At 46.3% G+C, this 18,259-nt stretch overlaps 1 protein-coding gene across 3 annotated transcripts in view; it reads right to left on the bottom strand.

The window, feature by feature from the left end:
* Positions 1-10,660, bottom strand: part of TAOK1 (TAO kinase 1) — a 72,374-nt gene extending 61,714 nt beyond the window's left edge. The window contains exon 1 of one of the 3 annotated variants that reach the window (XM_035561037.2): positions 10,554-10,660. The gene's annotated coding sequence lies outside the window, so the exon portion shown is untranslated. Of the gene's footprint in view, positions 1-9,992; positions 10,158-10,553 lie in introns of those variants that run through there. The other 2 variants (XM_035561038.2, XM_035561039.2) reach the window with 2 other exon arrangements.
* Between the last annotated feature and the right edge of the window lie 7,599 nt (positions 10,661-18,259).

The following is an 18,259-nucleotide window of genomic DNA, read 5'->3' as shown; positions in this document are numbered from 1 at the left end:
TCCTGCCGAGAAGAGACATTCATACCTTGTCCGTGTTTATTAAGCCTCAGGAGAGGTCCGTGCTAGAAACCCGTGAGCTGACTGCCCCACATCACCAGCAGATTTATCCTTCAAGTCAAACCTGAGCTCAACAGACCGACATGGCTGGCAGGCTCAGAAATAACAGGCTTGAAGTGAGAAATATCTTCAAAATCTTTGAAGAAAATCTTCAAGGTGCTTCGTGGAGATTCAAGGCACCAAACCAGATGCTACACAACCATTTTCCTTGCTCTTAGCAATTTATGACTTAATTTTAAACAAAAATACACACAAAAAGGAAGAAAAAAAATCCAGCAAAGCAAAAAGAAAGAGGAAAACTATAGAATTAAATATTGAATACGTGGTGGTCATATGGCTCCACTGACAGCTACCGAACAACAGCACAATGGTTACAAATCATTCCAGAGCTCTTTGCTTTGATTTTTTGGTAATTAAATACGAAATTAATGAGATTGCCATCTCCACCTTATGCAGAAGCTAATCAGTATTATTAGCAGCCTGCTCAATTCAGGCAGAATACTAATAGTTTCTCCAAACAGCAAAACAAACACGGCCTTGCTGTTAACTTAGGGACAACGCTGCAATGATAACATCAGCTAACCAGGGACTGCTCTGAGATGTTGTCCAGAAAAAGCTGTTTAAAGATGCCATCATACCACACCTCTCACACCTCCCAGAACTTACAAGTCCTATTATTACCAGTCATCTTCTACCTTGAGAAATCCCGGCAAAGCAAATGGTTGGTTTCAGATAAATGCAACCACAGATTTCTGCGAAGCAGCTGAAGTGTTCTGCGGAGTTTGACTTTAAGTCTCTGAACAATAAAATGGTAAGACACTGGAATACGCTATCTAAATACTGCAATATCCTGCCCTAATCATTAAAAACAAAAGGCAAACAACTGCCATTGAGGAAGCATCGAAAGGAGGTGGGAACTCCATTCAAGGGAAGGAATTTTACTCAGAAGTTTCAAGCCTGAGACCTGTTATATCACACGGACCCAACGAAGCATGCCGTGTCCTGTTGGGTTACCTCTGGAAACCAGTCAGGACGGACTGACAATGACCATCGCTGTAATTCTGTTTATGTATTTACAGAACATACTTTAGTGGTGAGGCCCTGTGTGTCATGTCCTTAGAAATGCTAATCACAGGCGTGAAATCACATATAGAAAACCCCTAAATCAGCAGGTGCTCGATGCCTCCAAACCAGACCATAAGCAGACAAGTAGAATCACAACTCACACGATACTCCCCTTCCACTCATGCGGGGCCGTATCACCCTTGTTTCTCCAGCACCTATGTAAATAGGTAGGTAGATTTTGCAATGCACACGCTAAATAGGTGTGAACAATTTCAAACCAGCACAGGTGGTATTAGTTCCAAAGCTAAAAGCAGATCTTCACAAAAAAGAACTCACTAAATTGTATACTCCATGGCTGTGGCAACACCAAACAGAATTCCCCCAGAAAACCAAGGTCCTGCACACTGAGCACTTCCACACACGGGCTCAAATTTCAAGGCCTTTATGCTGCTTTGGTTACTCGAGTTTAAAAATAATAGAACTGAAGCAATACAATCCTTAGCTTGATTATTTCCAAATAAGCCACAGCAATTTTACTGCGCAGATATGTTTTAAATGAATACCAATGCTGTAAACTTCTCTGCGGAGACAGCTAAAGCAGAATCCAGAACAGATGAAAAGTTTCTTGCGAAGAACTGAGCTCAACGCTTACAGACTCCTGGCAGGCACAGGGGCTCGAAGCTCTTCTTTCTTCCTAGCACATCAGGTGAGAATGCTTTCGGCTCTTTTACCAAAAACATCAGCATGTAATTGCACTGCACAACATCTAGACCCTTAGGGAGATTTGAGATACAGCTGTGGTAGGGACTGCACAGAGAGGATAAAAGGATACACTCTGCCCCCACAGATCTCCATAAAGATGTCCAGACAACCTCCATAAAGATGTCCAGACAACCTCCACTTCTTGCAACTGTACACACACAGGAATATTTTTACTTAGGTGAGCAGTCCCCAGTTATCCCTGGGTGTGACTGGCTCCCTGAACAAAAAGATCGAGTTTGCTGTTCATCAAGTTTAAGGACTGATCGATGGCATATTTAAGGCCCTTTTCACACTTACGTACAAAAAAAAGCACAAATCAGGCAACGAGTCCCATCATAGTAATGTACCATATCACAAATTTCAACATTTATCCAGCTCATTCATGAGCAACATTAAATGGCCACTGTGATGAGAAAAATCTATAGTGAATATGTGTAGAAACAAAAATCCCCTTGCAGGCTGCGCTTCGAGTAGGTCAGGCACTTGAGGAAGATCTGGGACACCGGTGTGAACCTGAGGCTTGAGCTGTTCCACCACACCCCACGGAGCAGAGACCACGCCAGCACCCCAGCATCTCCTAACCTTGGACTTCTGCTTTACAGCCTAGCGGTCCTGCAGGTCTGGCTGGTCAGATGTTAACCGGGAGCCAAGGGACAAATCCTTCTTCCTCTGTCACCAGCAATGCTGGGCAAATCACTCATTGCTCCACCTGTACCTCCCTATCCCTGCCGTATAAACGTGAAACAAATATGTATTCATCGCTCATTTCATACACCTTGAGATTTAGGGATGAAATTAAGAACGGGGGATTACCATTATCACCCTGCCAGCTCAGAGCAAAGTATAAAAGCATCACATATTTAAGACAATCTTTCTGTATTACAGGTTACTTAAATTTCTATTTGTCTATTAATATTTCATTTCTCCCCATATTAATATTAACGATATCTATTTCTAGTTAAACGTAAAAATATTTGCGATACCTGCAAAACGCAGTGATTATGCCAGTTTATAGCCACTACAGTTATTAGCCTTCGATACCAGAGAGAGCAATGGGAAGACTGTGAAAGACTACGGGAAGGAGGACACACACCCTGGTGCTGGACCAGCCTGGCTGTGATGGCCCACAGCCATCGAGTCCTGCAACAGGGGGAAATACAAGGCAGTTGAAAATATTAATTCTACTAATTCACACTTTATTTTAGGAGATAGGGGCTATTTAAGAAAAAACACCTGCCATCTAAATAAAAGAATTTGAAAAATGTAGGGGCTTTTCCAAAATATGGGGGGAAAAAAAAGAACCACTGATATATACATCAAAAACTGACTGTCAAAACATTTCTTTAATAAACTACAAATCATTCTGGAATTATTTTTTAAGCTTTCCTGACTAATTACAAGCTAGTGAATATAAATCATGTCCTTTCTAAGTAAACAATTGTCATGTTATTCTAGTATCCAAAGCTCTCTGCTTGTTATTGTCAAGTCAGGAATAAATCTTTTGTCCAGTCTTGGTTTTGCAAATCAATTTAAAACGTGTAGTGCAACGCAAACCAAAGTAACAGCCTGGGTGAGGACTTGCTTCTTCCACGAGGTATTTTGCTTGGAACACAAAGCTCACATAGAGACCTCTTCTTAAGCCTAGGCCATTTTCCTCAGCTAGCAGCTTCCAGCAGCACCTTCTGGTCCCGGGGCAGGGAAATAACTGCGGTGACCATCCCCAGGTCGATGGAGCTCAGCCCCGAGCATCCTGACAAAGCCTTTCCCCATCTCCAAGGGCACGACTCGGGGACCCGAGGCTTGTGGAATGGCGATGCTCTAGGGTTTGTCTGCCCGCATAGTGTGTTCACTGAAGGAAAAATAATCTCCCGTTCTCCTCAAAGGACAGATGATCAGCATTCAGATGGGTTTGCCTGCATTCTTGCTGCAAAACGGGCAGGTCCCGGCAAGAATTAACACGAGGTTCTACCACACACCTCCAGCCAGAGACTAACCCAGTTCTAAATACTTCAAAGCAGGAGTTAGAGGGGTTTTGCGTAGAAAGGGAAGAAGGAAAATCAAGCCAAAAACCCAGGTAAGAGTTCAGGGTTTGCCTATATGGCAATTAACCTATAAGAAAAATGGAGCTTGGCATTCTCAGTAAGGCACTGCCTCTGAAACGTGTCATTATTTCCTTCCCAACTTTGATACGCACTTCTAGAAGCCAGCAGGAGGTTCTGCCGAGGCCTAGGTTACCTTCTTTTTTAATTAAAATGGCAAATGTTCACAAAAACCTCCATCGCAGAGCCTGCCTCCATACAAGGGTGTACCGAGCAGGTATGAAGTGGGGTTTGTATCGGTTCAGCTGGTGCCGGGGAAAATCCCATCGCTGCGACACATTTAGTCTTTATGGGTGGTGGGGTGAGATTATTAGGGTTAGACCAGCGTGTAATTCTCAAGGCAAGGCTTGGATAAGCAAAGAGTAACAAAAAGGCCCCAGGAGACACGGGAAGGCAAAAGACCCTGTGCTGTATTTGAGATCTACAAAGGTAGAGAGCGAGCTTACCCAGGGTACAGGGTCAAATCCTACAGAAATAGATTTCAAACCCAGGGTTTAACTAGTTTGCTATCTAGGCCAAGAAACAGTTCTGGAACGCATTTAACACAGTTTAATTGCATCAAATCGTGGCTGGCCCAGAACTGATTTTAACAACTGTCAACTGCTTTTTGGAACAGGCAAAGCCAGAGAAATGGAGATCGCGGCACAGAGTTCGCTCTGCGAGGAGCGCAGGGACAACCCAAACACTCGGAGCAGGGGAAAAGCGAGGCGCATTCAAATCCCATGATCTCTCTGCAGATTGGGTTACAAGGAAGTGGGGACTGGGAGGAGCTCGGGCAGCGCAGTGACAACTGCAGGCTGCAACTGAGGAAACATCTCGCGCTGCCAGGGGGACACGGCTTGAGAAATCCCAGTCACCGACGGTTTCCCACGGAGAAAGTCACCGCGCTACTTACTGCACGCTCGTGGCCTATTTGAGAAACAGCGTTGGCAAAAATAACCTCTCCTCTCGTCTCCTTGGCTGGGGCAGGGAGGAACAGGCAACGATTAAAAGGGGACCGAGGCGGGAAGGAACAATTGCATATTAAGAAGGGGGAGGGAAACCAAAATAGCTAACATGTGCAGTGCCACATGCGAGTCTTTCCAAGAAATCCCAGTGCAACAGCTCCCTGGGAACAGGCTCGTGGGTCTGTTACGGCCTTTGAGCAGTGGCATGGCAGGGAAAAGGAAGGATTTGTGGATGCTTGGACAACGGGCTGAACACATGGATAGGGAACAAGCCCAAAACTGTTATAAGAATTGCTCCCTATCCTTTCAATATACGTGCATCCGCATATTCCCCTTTCCCAAGGTCCTGGACCCCAAGGCTTTCCTCGGGTTAGAAGTCAGCCCTGGGCAGAACGAGCTGAAGCTGAACCAGCAGCACAAGGAGAGGTGCTCATCCTGAAGGATGCTGCCACTCGGAGACCCGGTGAACAGCAGCGGACTAAAGGGAAGAAAGAGGGGTTCTAGGTTTAGCTGAACTAGGAGGAAGATGGAAACCAGCTTTATTTGCATTTTAAGAAATCAAGTAAAACACACGTTGGCTTTCAGTCCAAAAGCTACCAGCAAAAATCTCTGCGATTAACATTAAACATCCCAATTTACTTTTTAAATATGGCTTGGCATCCCCGACACACAGCAAAGGCTTCTAACCAAATTCAGACACCGCTCACCCACACTCTGACCGCAGGCTGCCCTGGAAGCACCCTACTCTTGACGAGCACAGGAAAAAACTGTTCTTATAGAATTACATCTCACCCTGATAAAACATTTGCATGGCTGTAGCCAGGACTGCACTAAGGGTCAGCAGAAGATCAAAAGCACAGAAAACAGCAGAGCCAGGCTTTAAAGTTCTGTGATTTTTGCTTTTTTCCCCCAAGATCTAAGTTTTCCCCCAAAACAAAACACTTTTAGCCTCTTCCACTCTAAGGACAAAACCTAATAATGCAAACCTTGTGCTGTCACCCCATCCTGACCCCTAGAGAAAAATCAAAAGGGTTTCCAGCCAAGTGATACGACATCTCTGCGATCACCTCCTGGCCACTCCTATTAAGAAGCCGTCACCTCATATTAACAAAGCCTGTTGGGCTGTCCTCACCGTACCCCTAAGAGAAGGGAAAGAAACCCTATCTCCAAGCTAGCAGGTAGGTGCCTAACCAAATCTGCATATCTGGGCTCAGCACACTGATTAAATTGGTGAAACTTTTCTGTTTTGAGAAAACTTCTTGCTGCTTTGGCAATTTTGTGGTATGTTTACAGTGGCTGCTTCGCCTTTTCTTCTGCCAAAGGAACCAGGAAGATTTAGCAGGATGTCAAAAAAAAAAAAGAAGTTGTCAGGAGTGTCCAGTGTAATTATTTCTAACAAAGTATTAAAACTTTTCGATGGCTTCCCTTTGGTAATTTCAAAAAATAATAATAAAAAAGACTGACATTCCAGCGATCATCAAATATTTTAAAAAAATGCTTTAAGAAACCATGTTTGGAGCACCCATTACGCTGTCTAACGTCTAAGGACCTTCAGAAAGTCTTTCTGCCTCCATGTTTTTTGCTGTAAATGAGCACTTAGATAAGGAGGGAGGAATATGGTGTTAAAAGCCACCCGTGCTTCAAACAGCTCCCCATCCTTCCCTCTTGTATTGTGCACACTTTTCCCCGTCAGATACTTTGCACTTCACCTCTCATTTCACGTTTTTACATTTTAGGTTCTGTTTTCAGTCTTTACGTTGCAGCTCTGCACAGCTGAGCTCCCTCTGGAGCTTCACACGAGGGGATTAGTGGTTTTCTGACCCTTTATCCAGTGGATTTTTTTCCAGTCTCTTCTCCACGCAGAAATCAATGTAGGATGATCATCTCCTCTGCCCATCACAGAACAATAAAAACAAAGAATCCCCAAACCTAGCTACTACCTATTTTGGAGAAGGTGCCACCAAGCACCTGTCTGAGTGCTCCTCCTGGGTCCTGCCGTGGTGGCAGGCAGCACAAGCTCCATCCAGCTGCTGGCTCTCGTGCAGCCCAGTGCCCGCAGTCGTCCCTGCACTCACCGGCAGCGCGCTGAGCCGGCCCAGCTCACCAAGCCAGCACCAAACCAGCACCGAACCACTCAGATTTCTCCCAAGGTCAGCCTTCTGCTGGTGTGGCTGAAGGGGCTCAGCTCAGGATCAGACAAAGAGCAGAGTCACTGGTGTGACGCTCGCGGAAAAGCAGGTGGAAGATGGCACCACACAACTAAACCGGCTTTCAGCGTTTCAGGAACTCACCGGAGAGCACAGGACGGCACAGACCGGGGATTCGTTCTGCACCATTCAGCCAAGAACGAGCATTTTGTGGAGAGGAGTAGGACACGCTCATGAGTTATAAAAGGAAGGATGGCCAACAATCTCAAAGGGCATGAAATATTCCTCTCCATATCACTACAACAAATGTCTCAGACCTGGTTGACTGAGGGAGGGCACCTACGTTATCCACAGCTCGACCCTGCTGCCAGGCGCAGGACACTAAGGCAGGCATGACTCTGGTCCAGAGCTAAAGCTCTCCCCTTTGTCCAGGTTTGTGTAAGGAAATACAACAAAAAAACCTTCAGACTCCATAGTGTACTTGGGCAGGGAACACACAATGGCCACCACCATCGTGATTCAGAAGACATGAGCCGGGGTCACCACTGGTAACACCAGCAGCCAGAGGTCCTCAGAGTTTCTGGTGTGCACTTCAATGTAGTATTACATAGTTAAAGGGATTTTAATATGAAGAGAAAATTCTTCTAAAATAGGACCTTATTAATTATGCAAGCGTTCTCCAAAATACATTGAGAGTGGAATAGGAGAAGAGATATTTATCACAGCTTCTTTACCGCTTCTGGATCACAGAGGCCCAGATCAACCCTAAATATTTTCTTATTTGACAAACACATATACTGTCCAATAAACGTATATGAGGAATATTTTGCAAATATTCTGTAATCTCTACAAAGTTAGAGAAGCATATCCTTGCAAAAGAGACAGGAGACAGAGCAAACAGAAGCAGCACATCCAGTCTTTCTTTGCTGGAAAAGAGAACTAGCACGAAGACGAAGTACCTGGGAACCACCTGGGGTAACGGGTGGGAACGCACAGGTTGCGTCCAGGGGGAACTCTGCTGCAGAGTCAGCTACCTACGACATCTTTAAAACAAATCTCTGAATCCTTTGCCATACCTATTGTTCTCCACAAAACATCCCCATTACAGGAAATTCACTACTAGGATACATCTGAAGATGTAATTATTGGTGTGATATTTGCTTCTCTTCTGATACATTTCACCAAGCGTAAAAACTGCGGCTATCTTACAACACATTAAAAATACGTTACTCTAGTGACAAAACCTGATGAATTATAATGGATAAGGCACAGATGAAAGCTGCACAAATGGAAATGTTATTTAGATGGAAGTAAAGATTTAAAATTCTCCAACTTAGCTTACAGCAGAATTCAATGGAAGGACATGACAGATAACTTTTTCCAGTAGTCTAACTTGAGGCCTAAGTCACCTTATCTGTACATAATTTTGACTCCAACATCTGCTCCTCTACATGCAGCACTTAATTTCAGCCTAGTTAAAGAAAAAAAAAAAAATCAAACTACCCAAGGAGTTTTTACTTCAGACAGTTTTTAACAAGATTAACTTTAATTTAAGCTGTTCCGCCAGAATCCCTTTCTCTTCAGTGAGACATTCTTAACAGAGGAGAAAAACATTCTCTCAAGTTCAAAGGATAAATGGAGGTTCAAGTTTATCAATGCATTTGAGTCAACAGATAAAAGGAAGAGGAGTCCTAAAAATGGCAAAGGCACCAGCCAGAACTAGGCCAATGTTGTGGAGAACCTAACATGAAGGCTCGAACCAGTCGTTGATTAGGTTTGTCCTTGGACACAAGTAGCAAAAACTACGACACGCTCACTAGGAGCAGGGGCAACAGAAACAAAAATGTGGACTCGGAGTCGTTTCAAGGATCACGTATCTAAAATTGCATTTATTGCAACAAAAGTTGGTGTTCTGTAATCCTGAAAAGTGAAAACAAGCCTTCACCAGTGTCAAAATATATCACGGTTTTCCACAATATTTGCACTATTATGACGTGCTGTCCACCAAAGCTATTTTTCAGACTCTGGGGATCTGAGCTATACCATTTAACAATATATGAAGCATTAGGGGTGATATTTTGGGAACATCTCATTTGAAGCATTCCAAGCCGATAACCTCTATCCAAATACATAAAACAAGAGCCATGTCACACGCTCTATAAATAGCATTAATAGTAAGGAATCAATAGCAGCCAAACCTTTAGGTACCATCTTATTAATCTGTCCTCGCCATGCATGGACACACTGCCATAAGGGCTCTCCAAACGCGATAGGCAAAGGTGAAGGACACGATTTGTTCAACTAGTTAATGCAACTGCTATTTAACCGCCTCAGCCACCAGAAAGCTACCCAGCGAAACACTCCACACCATGACAAGCAGGAGAGGCGAGCACGATCAACACCGAGCGTTTTTCTCAGAAAATAAACGAAAGTCCTCAAGGCTAACGCCGTTCTGTCATTTTCTTCCCGAGACACGTAAAGATCTTACGTTTGACAACAACCATTTTAATCCTCGTTTTTTTTTCCTTCCCCCCACCCCCCCTCGTTTCTCCTACCGCGCCCAGCACAATGGTACAACTGCACGTTACAGGCAGCCGGGCATCTCTCTCTTTTATATTTATTTTTTTTTGCTCCCACAGTGACAAAGGTGAACTCCGAGGCTCCCGAGATGCTTGCAGCAAAGGCGACTGAGCGAGATTTCTAAAGGCATACCCACACGCGAGTTGCAGGAGCCTAGCCTCGGCGAGATATTTTAATCTGGCAAATTAAAATGGTTGGGAAACGCTATTTGGCTAACGGAATCAGCCGACACATGCCTGTCGGAGGGGAAGCAATAAAAGGCCTTCAAAATAGGTCACTTTCCTCCCAATCCCACCCCAGCGCCGCACAAAATGGTATTTACACCGAAAACTCACCGCTCGGGGAGGAGCGAGGGGGTAGGGAAAAAGAGCTCTGGAAAAATTAAAAAATAATAATAAAAAAAAAAAATAGAAAGGATCCACGGTAATATCTGCGGGAACACGGGGGGGGGGGGGGGGTATCGCGTACCGAGCGGGGCCCATCGGGACCTCCCCCCCCCCCCCTTCGTTCCCTTCCCCTCCCCGGGGGGGCCGGGCCGCAGCCCTTAGGCCTCAGCCGGCCGTGACAGCGGCGGGGCGCGGGGAACACCCCGGCGGCGGCCGCCCCTCGGCGGGCAGCGCCATTACCGCTCCCTCCCCGCCGCCACCGCCGCCCCGAGCCCCGGAGCCCGGGGAAGCGGCCCCGGGTCCTGCGGCAGTGCCGCAGAGCGCGGCGGGGGAGGCGCCGGCCCCACCGCCTTCCCCCCACCCCCCCCCTCCGCCTCGCCTCTCCCCTCCATCTCTATTCGCACCCCCACCCCCCTCCGCCATCTCCTTCCTCTTCCTCCTCCTCCTCCTCCTCCCCGGGTGCCCCCCGAGCCGCCCCGGCCGAGCCCCCCGCGGCGATGCCCGCCTTACCCTCCGCCGCAGCCGGGCTGGGAGCGCCGGTCGGCCCCCCGCGGAGGAGGAGGAGGAGGAGGAGGAGGAGAAGAAGGAGAAGGAGGAGGAGCGGGGCAAGGGGCGGCGGCCCCGCGGGGGGAGGCGCCCCCGGAGGGGCGTCGGGCCCGGCCCCCCCCGGGTGCCCGGGCGCGGCGGGCACAAAGGCGGCGGGGCACGGCACCTAAGATGGCAGGGCGGGCGCGGCGGGGCGCCGAGCCGCCACCACCACCACCACCACCGGCAGCAGCAGCAGCAGCAGCAGCAGCACCACCACCACCGCCTCCTCCTCCTCCTTCTCCACCGCCACCACCACCAGGGCCCCGCTCGCCGAGCCGCGGCCAGGCCTCACGGCGTGTGGGAGGGCGGGCGGGCGGCTCCGGCCGTGCCTGCCCGCCCGCGGCGGAGCGGGGTTCCCTCGGCCGGGCCGGGCCGCGATGGCCGCCCGCCCCGCCTGCCGCCTCCCCTCAGCGCCGCCCGGGCTCCGGCTGCTCCTTCGCCGCCGCTGCTGCTCCGCGCTGCCCGCAGCCAGCGGCCCCCGCCCGCCCCTCTCGCGAGACTTCGCCGCCCTCCTCCTCCTCCTCCTTCGTCCCCCCCTTCTGTGGGAGGGAGGGAGGGAGGGAAGGGGGCGAGGAGGGAGGCGAGGCGGGGCCGGGGGCAGTTGTGACGGGGTGAGGGGGGCGGTTTGTGACGGGGGGAGATGGGGCCCGGGGGGGGGGGCGGGTGTGTGAGGAGAGGCCGCGAGGGGCGCTGGTGGTGAGGGGGTGGCTGAGGAAGAGGAGGGAGGTGAGGGGTGGGAGGGTGGGCGAAGGGGTCTGGGGGGGGCTTGAGGGGTGGGAGGGAAATGGGGGGGGGGGGGGTTGAGGGGAGGATGAGAGGGTTCTGCTTTAGGTTAGGGGAGCTGAGGGTGTAACAGCATTGTGGGGCTGCAGGAGTGAAGGGGAAACTGGAAGGGTTTGAGGAAGTACCCATGGGGGCCCTGGGGAGGTGTGGAGAAAATGAGGGCTTGGGGATGGGGAAGGTGGGGACTAAGAGCAGGTGAGGGGATGAAGAAGTGCGAGACCCAACAGGGCTGCCCTGGAGCGGTTCAGCCACGAGCAGTAACCCTGAGGGTCTGCTGGTACAGGGGTCTGCAGTGCCCCTGGCCTGACCACACTGGTGTGTTTCAGGCCGCCTGCCCCAACTGTCTCTGGCTTAGGGCCAGAAGAGGGGAAAAAAGTATCTCACAGAGCGAGCACATGGCCTCCTGAGCGGTAGTCTTGGCTCTCAGCGGTGGGTTTTGAACTTGGTAGGTTCTTGAACCTCTGTGTGCTGTGGTGTCTACGAGCTATAGATAACAGTTGGCTTCGTGCAGGGATTAATTATCGTGTCTTGTAGTCACATATTTGTTTATTTGTTTTTACCATAGATTACAGCTGGAGGAATTCTAAACAATTCAAGTCTCCTTGTCATGGTGTTTAAGTGCATTGTGCTCCTGTCTGAACAGAGGAAATCACTGAGGTCAGTCGCCCTTGTGTTTATAGTTGCTTTCCCTTTCAGAAGTATGGGGGCAAGGAATCATCAAAATAACAATTTATACTGATGTCCTGATAATAAATTGATAATTACGTAAGGGACAAAGCTTGGAAGAGGTGTTCTTGCAGGTGTTGCTTTCACCCTTAAATTCAGGATTATATATGAAGTAAATGTTCTCAGGTTATAAGGTGCCCTGCAAACACTAAGAGTTCTGAGGTGTCCCCAGTATAAAATAATACAATTCTGTAAGCCCCTATGTTACTGATACCACTAAAATCAAGCAAAGTTCATTCCTGTTTTCCTATAAATAAAGAGATACTTTGTACCGTAAGAAGGCTTTGTATCCAGCAGATGTTGAAGATGGTACTGGAGACTATTTATCTAAACTTCACATTTACTTCTAAACAAGGAGACAGAACTACTGGGGATTATTTAACCTGGGGTAGAGGAAACCTAAGGAATGTTGAGAACAGAGGTTGACTGTAATAGTTGTGGACCACATCTAGTGTTTTGCAAACGTGTCGCATAGTGGTCTGATACTTTGCCTTTTCAAATCCCAGTAGGAAAAGTAAGACAAATGTGGATCACTTCAAACATATGTTGTTGTAAGTATTGGGAAAGGCAAACTAAAGGTTTATCTGATTATCTCAACCTTGAAGTTGGCAGCTATGACAGGAAACTTGGTTTCATTCATCTGCCAAAGATATTTGTAGCGTATCGTTTGACAAGTTAAAAGGCATTTTTGTAATGGCACAAAAATAAAACCATCCACTTTCTGAAACTACAGTTTCTGTCTTTTAAAAATAATATGGTTTTGGATGCATGCTTCTGGGGAAATTAAGGGCCTACGAGGAAAGGTAAATATTTGTATTTGCAAATGTTGGAACAATAGTATTTAACACAAATCTGTTCAGCATGGCCTATAAATATATTTTTTCTTGGACTTGATTTGCCACATTAGTGGGTATCGCTTACTTTTTGCAGATGGGAGAAGTAAATGGAGTAGTAAGAGGGAGCGATCTGCCTGCCCCTGGGGTCATAAGGTGGAATTAAGGATCAGGTTCTTCCAAATCTTGGTCTTGTACTTCTTCCTGCAGACAAGTTGCCCTTAAAGCTTATGAATTATGTGAGAATAAAAGCTTCAGTTAGTGAGGTACGTAGAGCTAACCCAGCAAAACACCAGCAGAGAGTCTAGGCCTCAGCTCTTTGTATTACACACACAAAAAGATAATATCTGTAGGTAAAAAGCTGTAGAGTCTAATGGTGGCTGCTGAAAAACATGAGTAATGCTTCACTATTAATTGTCAAGTAGTTTATTTAAAATGCTAGATATACATTTGATAAGTCTTCAGTGACTGCTTCAAAAGTAAACAGTATCAGCTGTGGACCACCCGTTTAGAAAAAGTCGACTGAAATTGTTAAGGAACAGGCACTATAAAAATTACAATGTTTATTGTTGCTAGCTCAACTAGACATATTTAACATGGTTTTCTAGGCCTGTTGTATTAGGTATGATTTTGTTGCCTTTCCTGCTGACCATAGTAGGCTTCTAGAAAGCTTAAATTGCTTTAGCTTAGCTTGCTAGCGTATTAATGCAAATCTAGCTCATTTAAAGAAAAACTAAACAATTTCATATATGTCTGCATCTGGGATTTGCACCAGTTCATCTATCAGATGGCAATACACAAAGTTAATTCCATCTGAAGGAGATGCCAGAACATCAATAAATAAAAATTACAAATTGCCTAACGGTTCAGCTGACAGGCAGAACTGGTTTCAGTGTGGTGTTCCCAATGTTCTGCTGCAGAGCTGGGCTGGGGGTAGACCCTTACGACGTTCCCCTGTAGACAGGACCTTTAAGAGCATGCATCAGCACTACATAATACCGTAGGAGAGGAAGTAGAGAACAATGCTATGTCCAACGGAAGCTGTGGCAAGAATTTATTCAAGGCACATTGTAATTACTCAAGCTGGGAATTTGGCCAGGACATTGGGGTTAACACCCCTACTTCTTCAGAAGTGTCATAGTTTATTTTTTTAATGACTTTAAGTGATGAGAAGCTTGGCTTTCTGTCTCAGCACAATGACAACACCTCTAGCAGTATAAACTTCTTACAACACGAAGGTGCTGGTGCAGAAGTAACTCAGTGGAGTGATGGGGCCTACTTCAGTAATCATTGCTATATAAATACTATCAGTAGATAAGGAACGATAAGAGTGTGATTAGGGCAGTTTCAGCCGCTGTAATCACAGGCATACCTTCCTTAGTCTTCAGTCCACACGCTGCTTTAGTCTGACCTTTTTTTAAGCAAACAAATATAATTTTCAGAATAAATCATGGAACCTGAATTAATTCAATTTAGTTATTAATTATAATTGTGGTTATGAACTGCATTTGTCACTGCTTCTGTTCTAGGAAACTTGTCAAATAAGTGAATGTAATTGAGCCAATTTTTTTTTTTAGATTCTTTCATAAAGCTATTACAAATCTATTATACACTGATTTAGAAACCAACTTTCACCTTGTTCTCTGCTTGTAAAGATAAGCGGTTGTGTGTTTTAGTGTGTTACTCGTTATGAAATGCACAAGTGAGGAATTGTTTTGCTTTTACTAGCTCATGAAACATGACATCATTCCTATAGTGTAGTTTAGGCCATTATTATGGGTTACGAGGTTATACAGGAAAAACATGTTCTGGAGTAAGGTTGGTCAAAATAAACGAGGTAGTCTTGAGATTGTTACGATCCGGTTTTGTATCACCAGGTTAAATAGCTCAGTACATTCACTGGGATGAAGATACCATGCCAAGCAGCATCCTTCTGACAGTTTGTTATGCCATAATGACAAAAATGAAGCAATGCTGACACTATTACATAACCACATTTGTATTACACGAAAACAATACTACTTCACTCTTCTCCTGCTGTCTGTTAGACGAACAGAATTGTTCTTTGCTGTGCACTTATCCCTGTCCCATGGGTCGAGGGAGTTGAGGTGTCCATTAAGAAGTGGGGAAACAGAGGCACAAGTACTTACTACTGTCACATGGGAAATCGATGTCAGAGGCATAAACAGAATCTCAGCCTTCTGACTGTCCCACTCTGCCCTCGGGGCAACCAGGCAAAAGTGGAAAAGTGGCTTGCAGTGTGACTCAGCAGCTCTTCCTTCCTCAGCAATTGGCAAGCCGGGCAACTACAAATAATTGCCAGTATGTCATTTGTACCTGCGTCAGGTTACCAAGAAACTCTAGGTAGGCATGTCTTCTGTTGGAGAAGGGTTCTTGATGGATCTTTGCAATGGTTTAGTTTCAGGACTTGAAAAAATGTGATCAGGACTCGTTCTCTGGGCTAAAACTGGGAGACAGCTTTTCTGGAAGTTAATTGAGTAGCAAGAGGATTTGATTTGCCCAAATAACATCAAGTTTGGTCACTTTGGCCTGTTCCACACAGTGCCCCCACAGTAAGAAGTGAGAATTGTCCCGATTTAAAGGCACACATTCATTTTCTGTAGCCAGCTGATGTTCCAGCATTGTTGGTTGTGTCCGCATCTTTTTAGCAGGTACAGGGTGAGGCCTTGCAGCTTCATCTGAGAAGCACTGATACGCTTGTGCTTCTCTGTATCATGCACCTGTGTGCTGTGTTGGTAGGCATCTATAATTGCCCTGTTTTGAAACACTCATGCTAGGAGGTACTTTCAGAATACCAGTACAGCTTTACTGTGATTGACAGAGCCCACGAGATGTGTTGTACTTGGATAAATCTGATCAGATGCTTAAAGATAAGTAGGGTTTTGGGGCATGTCTTAAACACAGTTGAAGGTAATAATATTCCTGTCTCACTTTTTGGACCAAAACATCTTGATTTTGCTTTTAAGACTTTTTTTATGGTCTTAGAAAAAAAAAAAAAGGCATAAGAAGAGTCTGTTCAGGTCCTTTTCCCAACAGTAAGGCTGGAGGAGGTGTTACTCTGGAGTTATTTCAAGATGGCTGGGATGGGCCATAAGCCTCACTACTATGGAGGCCTTGACCTTGAAGAGTGATTGAAAGCAGCAGCACAGGAAGAGATTCTGTCCTGTTTCTGGTTTGGATGGATATGAAGAGGCCTTTGGCAGAGAAGGGTGAAAGGTGACTAATAATGTGAAACTAGGAAGAAACTCATTATAGTTACGCAATCTACAAGTGGTTGTCTTTCCCTGTAAGAAGACATCTTGTGTTAGTTGTCCCACTGGCAGCTGCTGCTCACGCTGTCCTCTGAAGAGAAGTGTTTAACAACTATTTCCTTTAGGAGGGAAATTTTAAGTTAGCATCATAGCAATGAGACCATAGCACCACATTCTTTCTTTCTCCCTCTCTACAATGTCTTCTAGATTTACTTTGCCCTTTATGTTGGGGCAAATCCTACGCTGGGCTTTGTGCTGGAGTGGCTGGCGTACAGGCATGCCGTTACACCTGCTGACCCTGGTACAGGGCAGTATCCTTCAGAAGAGCAGCTTGCTGGAGGTGATGATTTAAACTGCTGGAGCAAGTGTGTGTGGAGCTTTCCCAGGAGAACCCTTACATTCCTAATTAGCATGCCTGTTTTTCCAGTGAACTGCAATGAATGGCTCCCCCATTGACCCGATCTGGACCTTGATCTTGTATTTTACAAGTAAAACAACACATTAGGTGTTGCTGTAAAGGTACTCCTAGGAACTGATTCTCCTCTCCTCATCATCTGTAAAACAGTTGCAAAAATATGGCCCTGTACCTCAACAATTCTGCATTCACTCATCTCTGAGATACCGTGTTTCACTCTTGAATAAGATTCTAGACCAGAAAAAGGGTTAGACTGCATACAGATTAACAAATCTGTTGCTAGTATCTCTGGCTACTGCAGCATGACTCACCCATCAGTGCTTGTCAGTGTCTGGTGTGACCTCATTGAAAGCTTCAACATCTTATATGTGAAGGTAGGTTGTAATCCAGTGTGGGAATCCTAAATAGGTGGAGAGACTGTGGCAATGCATACATCATGAACATTCTCCTTAGAAATCAGATGTGCCCTCACCAGAAATTGCCATTAAAAACCTTGCATATTCCTGAGGATCTTTAAATGCGAAGGCTGCCTTTCCTTTGCCTCTATTAAAAAGCACGTGTAACTATTCAAGGCAGCAGTAGAAACTAGTGCTGATGGGGAAATGTAGGGGTAGATGGGACAGGGAGGAGATGCTCCTTTATTTGCAAGGGCGAGCTGATGGTTCCTTTTTATTTGCTGTGGCTTCTTCTGACTCCTTATTTTTTTTCTGTGTCAGTACACAGGGTTTCCAGCAGGCTGGTTGAGGAGACAGGTGAGAAAATAGCAAGAGGGCGTATAATAAAGGGAGAATATGAGTGAATTAGCTTATGGCACCCTATGCTTGTAGCTTAGATAGGTAGTGCAGCGGTGAGACAAAAAGTGGGAGGCAGCAGAAGTTTAGAAATCAGATGGTTCTCTTCAGCTGGTGCTTGCTGAGTAAACACGGAGCTTGTGCTCAGTGTCTCTGCCTCCTTCCCAGGGGCTGTTACACACTAGCAGATACTAGCAATGCTCCTCAGTCTACATGGAGCCAGCTGCTGGCATTTGGATTGCAGAACCTACAGCTAGTAACACAGCAGAAGCTACCATCCTCTCGCCTGCTGCAAAGGGGACTTTCAGTCTCTAAAAGCACAAGGCTGACATTGTCCCACAGCTCTGCTGCCACCTGAGCATCTGGCTGAAAGTGAAGTCCCTGGTCCAGTTGTTGTCCTTCGTGCGTGTGAGTTCCTGTTTTGCTGTGGATGGTTTCTGTTTGTGGCAAAGTTCTCCGTGCTAGCTGGGTACTTTATCCATATGTGGCAAGAGTTGTTGCCTCTTGGCCTCCCAATCCCACTGTCCTCAATGCTGCTGCTCCCCACAGGATCTGACAAGGAACCCAGAGCCTGGCACCCTGTGAGAGAGCAAGAATCTTGCAGAAAGACCTGTTTCAGTGGGTCACCGTGTAACCCCCTAATTATTGTGATGGCAGTGCTTCTTATGTAGCATTTACTTAGGAAAGTAAAGTATTGTCTGTGGTATGGCAGGTCAGAAAGATGCTCTGCTTCTAAAGCTGTGCTGTCCTGGCAACACTAAGGGATCTTCCACTTCAGAAGTGCCATGGAGCTGCTTTGTCACAAACT

Source organism: Cygnus atratus, chromosome 20, assembly GCF_013377495.2.
Source record: "Cygnus atratus isolate AKBS03 ecotype Queensland, Australia chromosome 20, CAtr_DNAZoo_HiC_assembly, whole genome shotgun sequence".
In the NCBI taxonomy this organism is placed as follows: Eukaryota; Metazoa; Chordata; class Aves; order Anseriformes; family Anatidae; genus Cygnus; species Cygnus atratus.
Note: the sequence above shows the minus strand (reverse complement) of the source record. Positions and strands in the feature narration are given on the sequence as shown.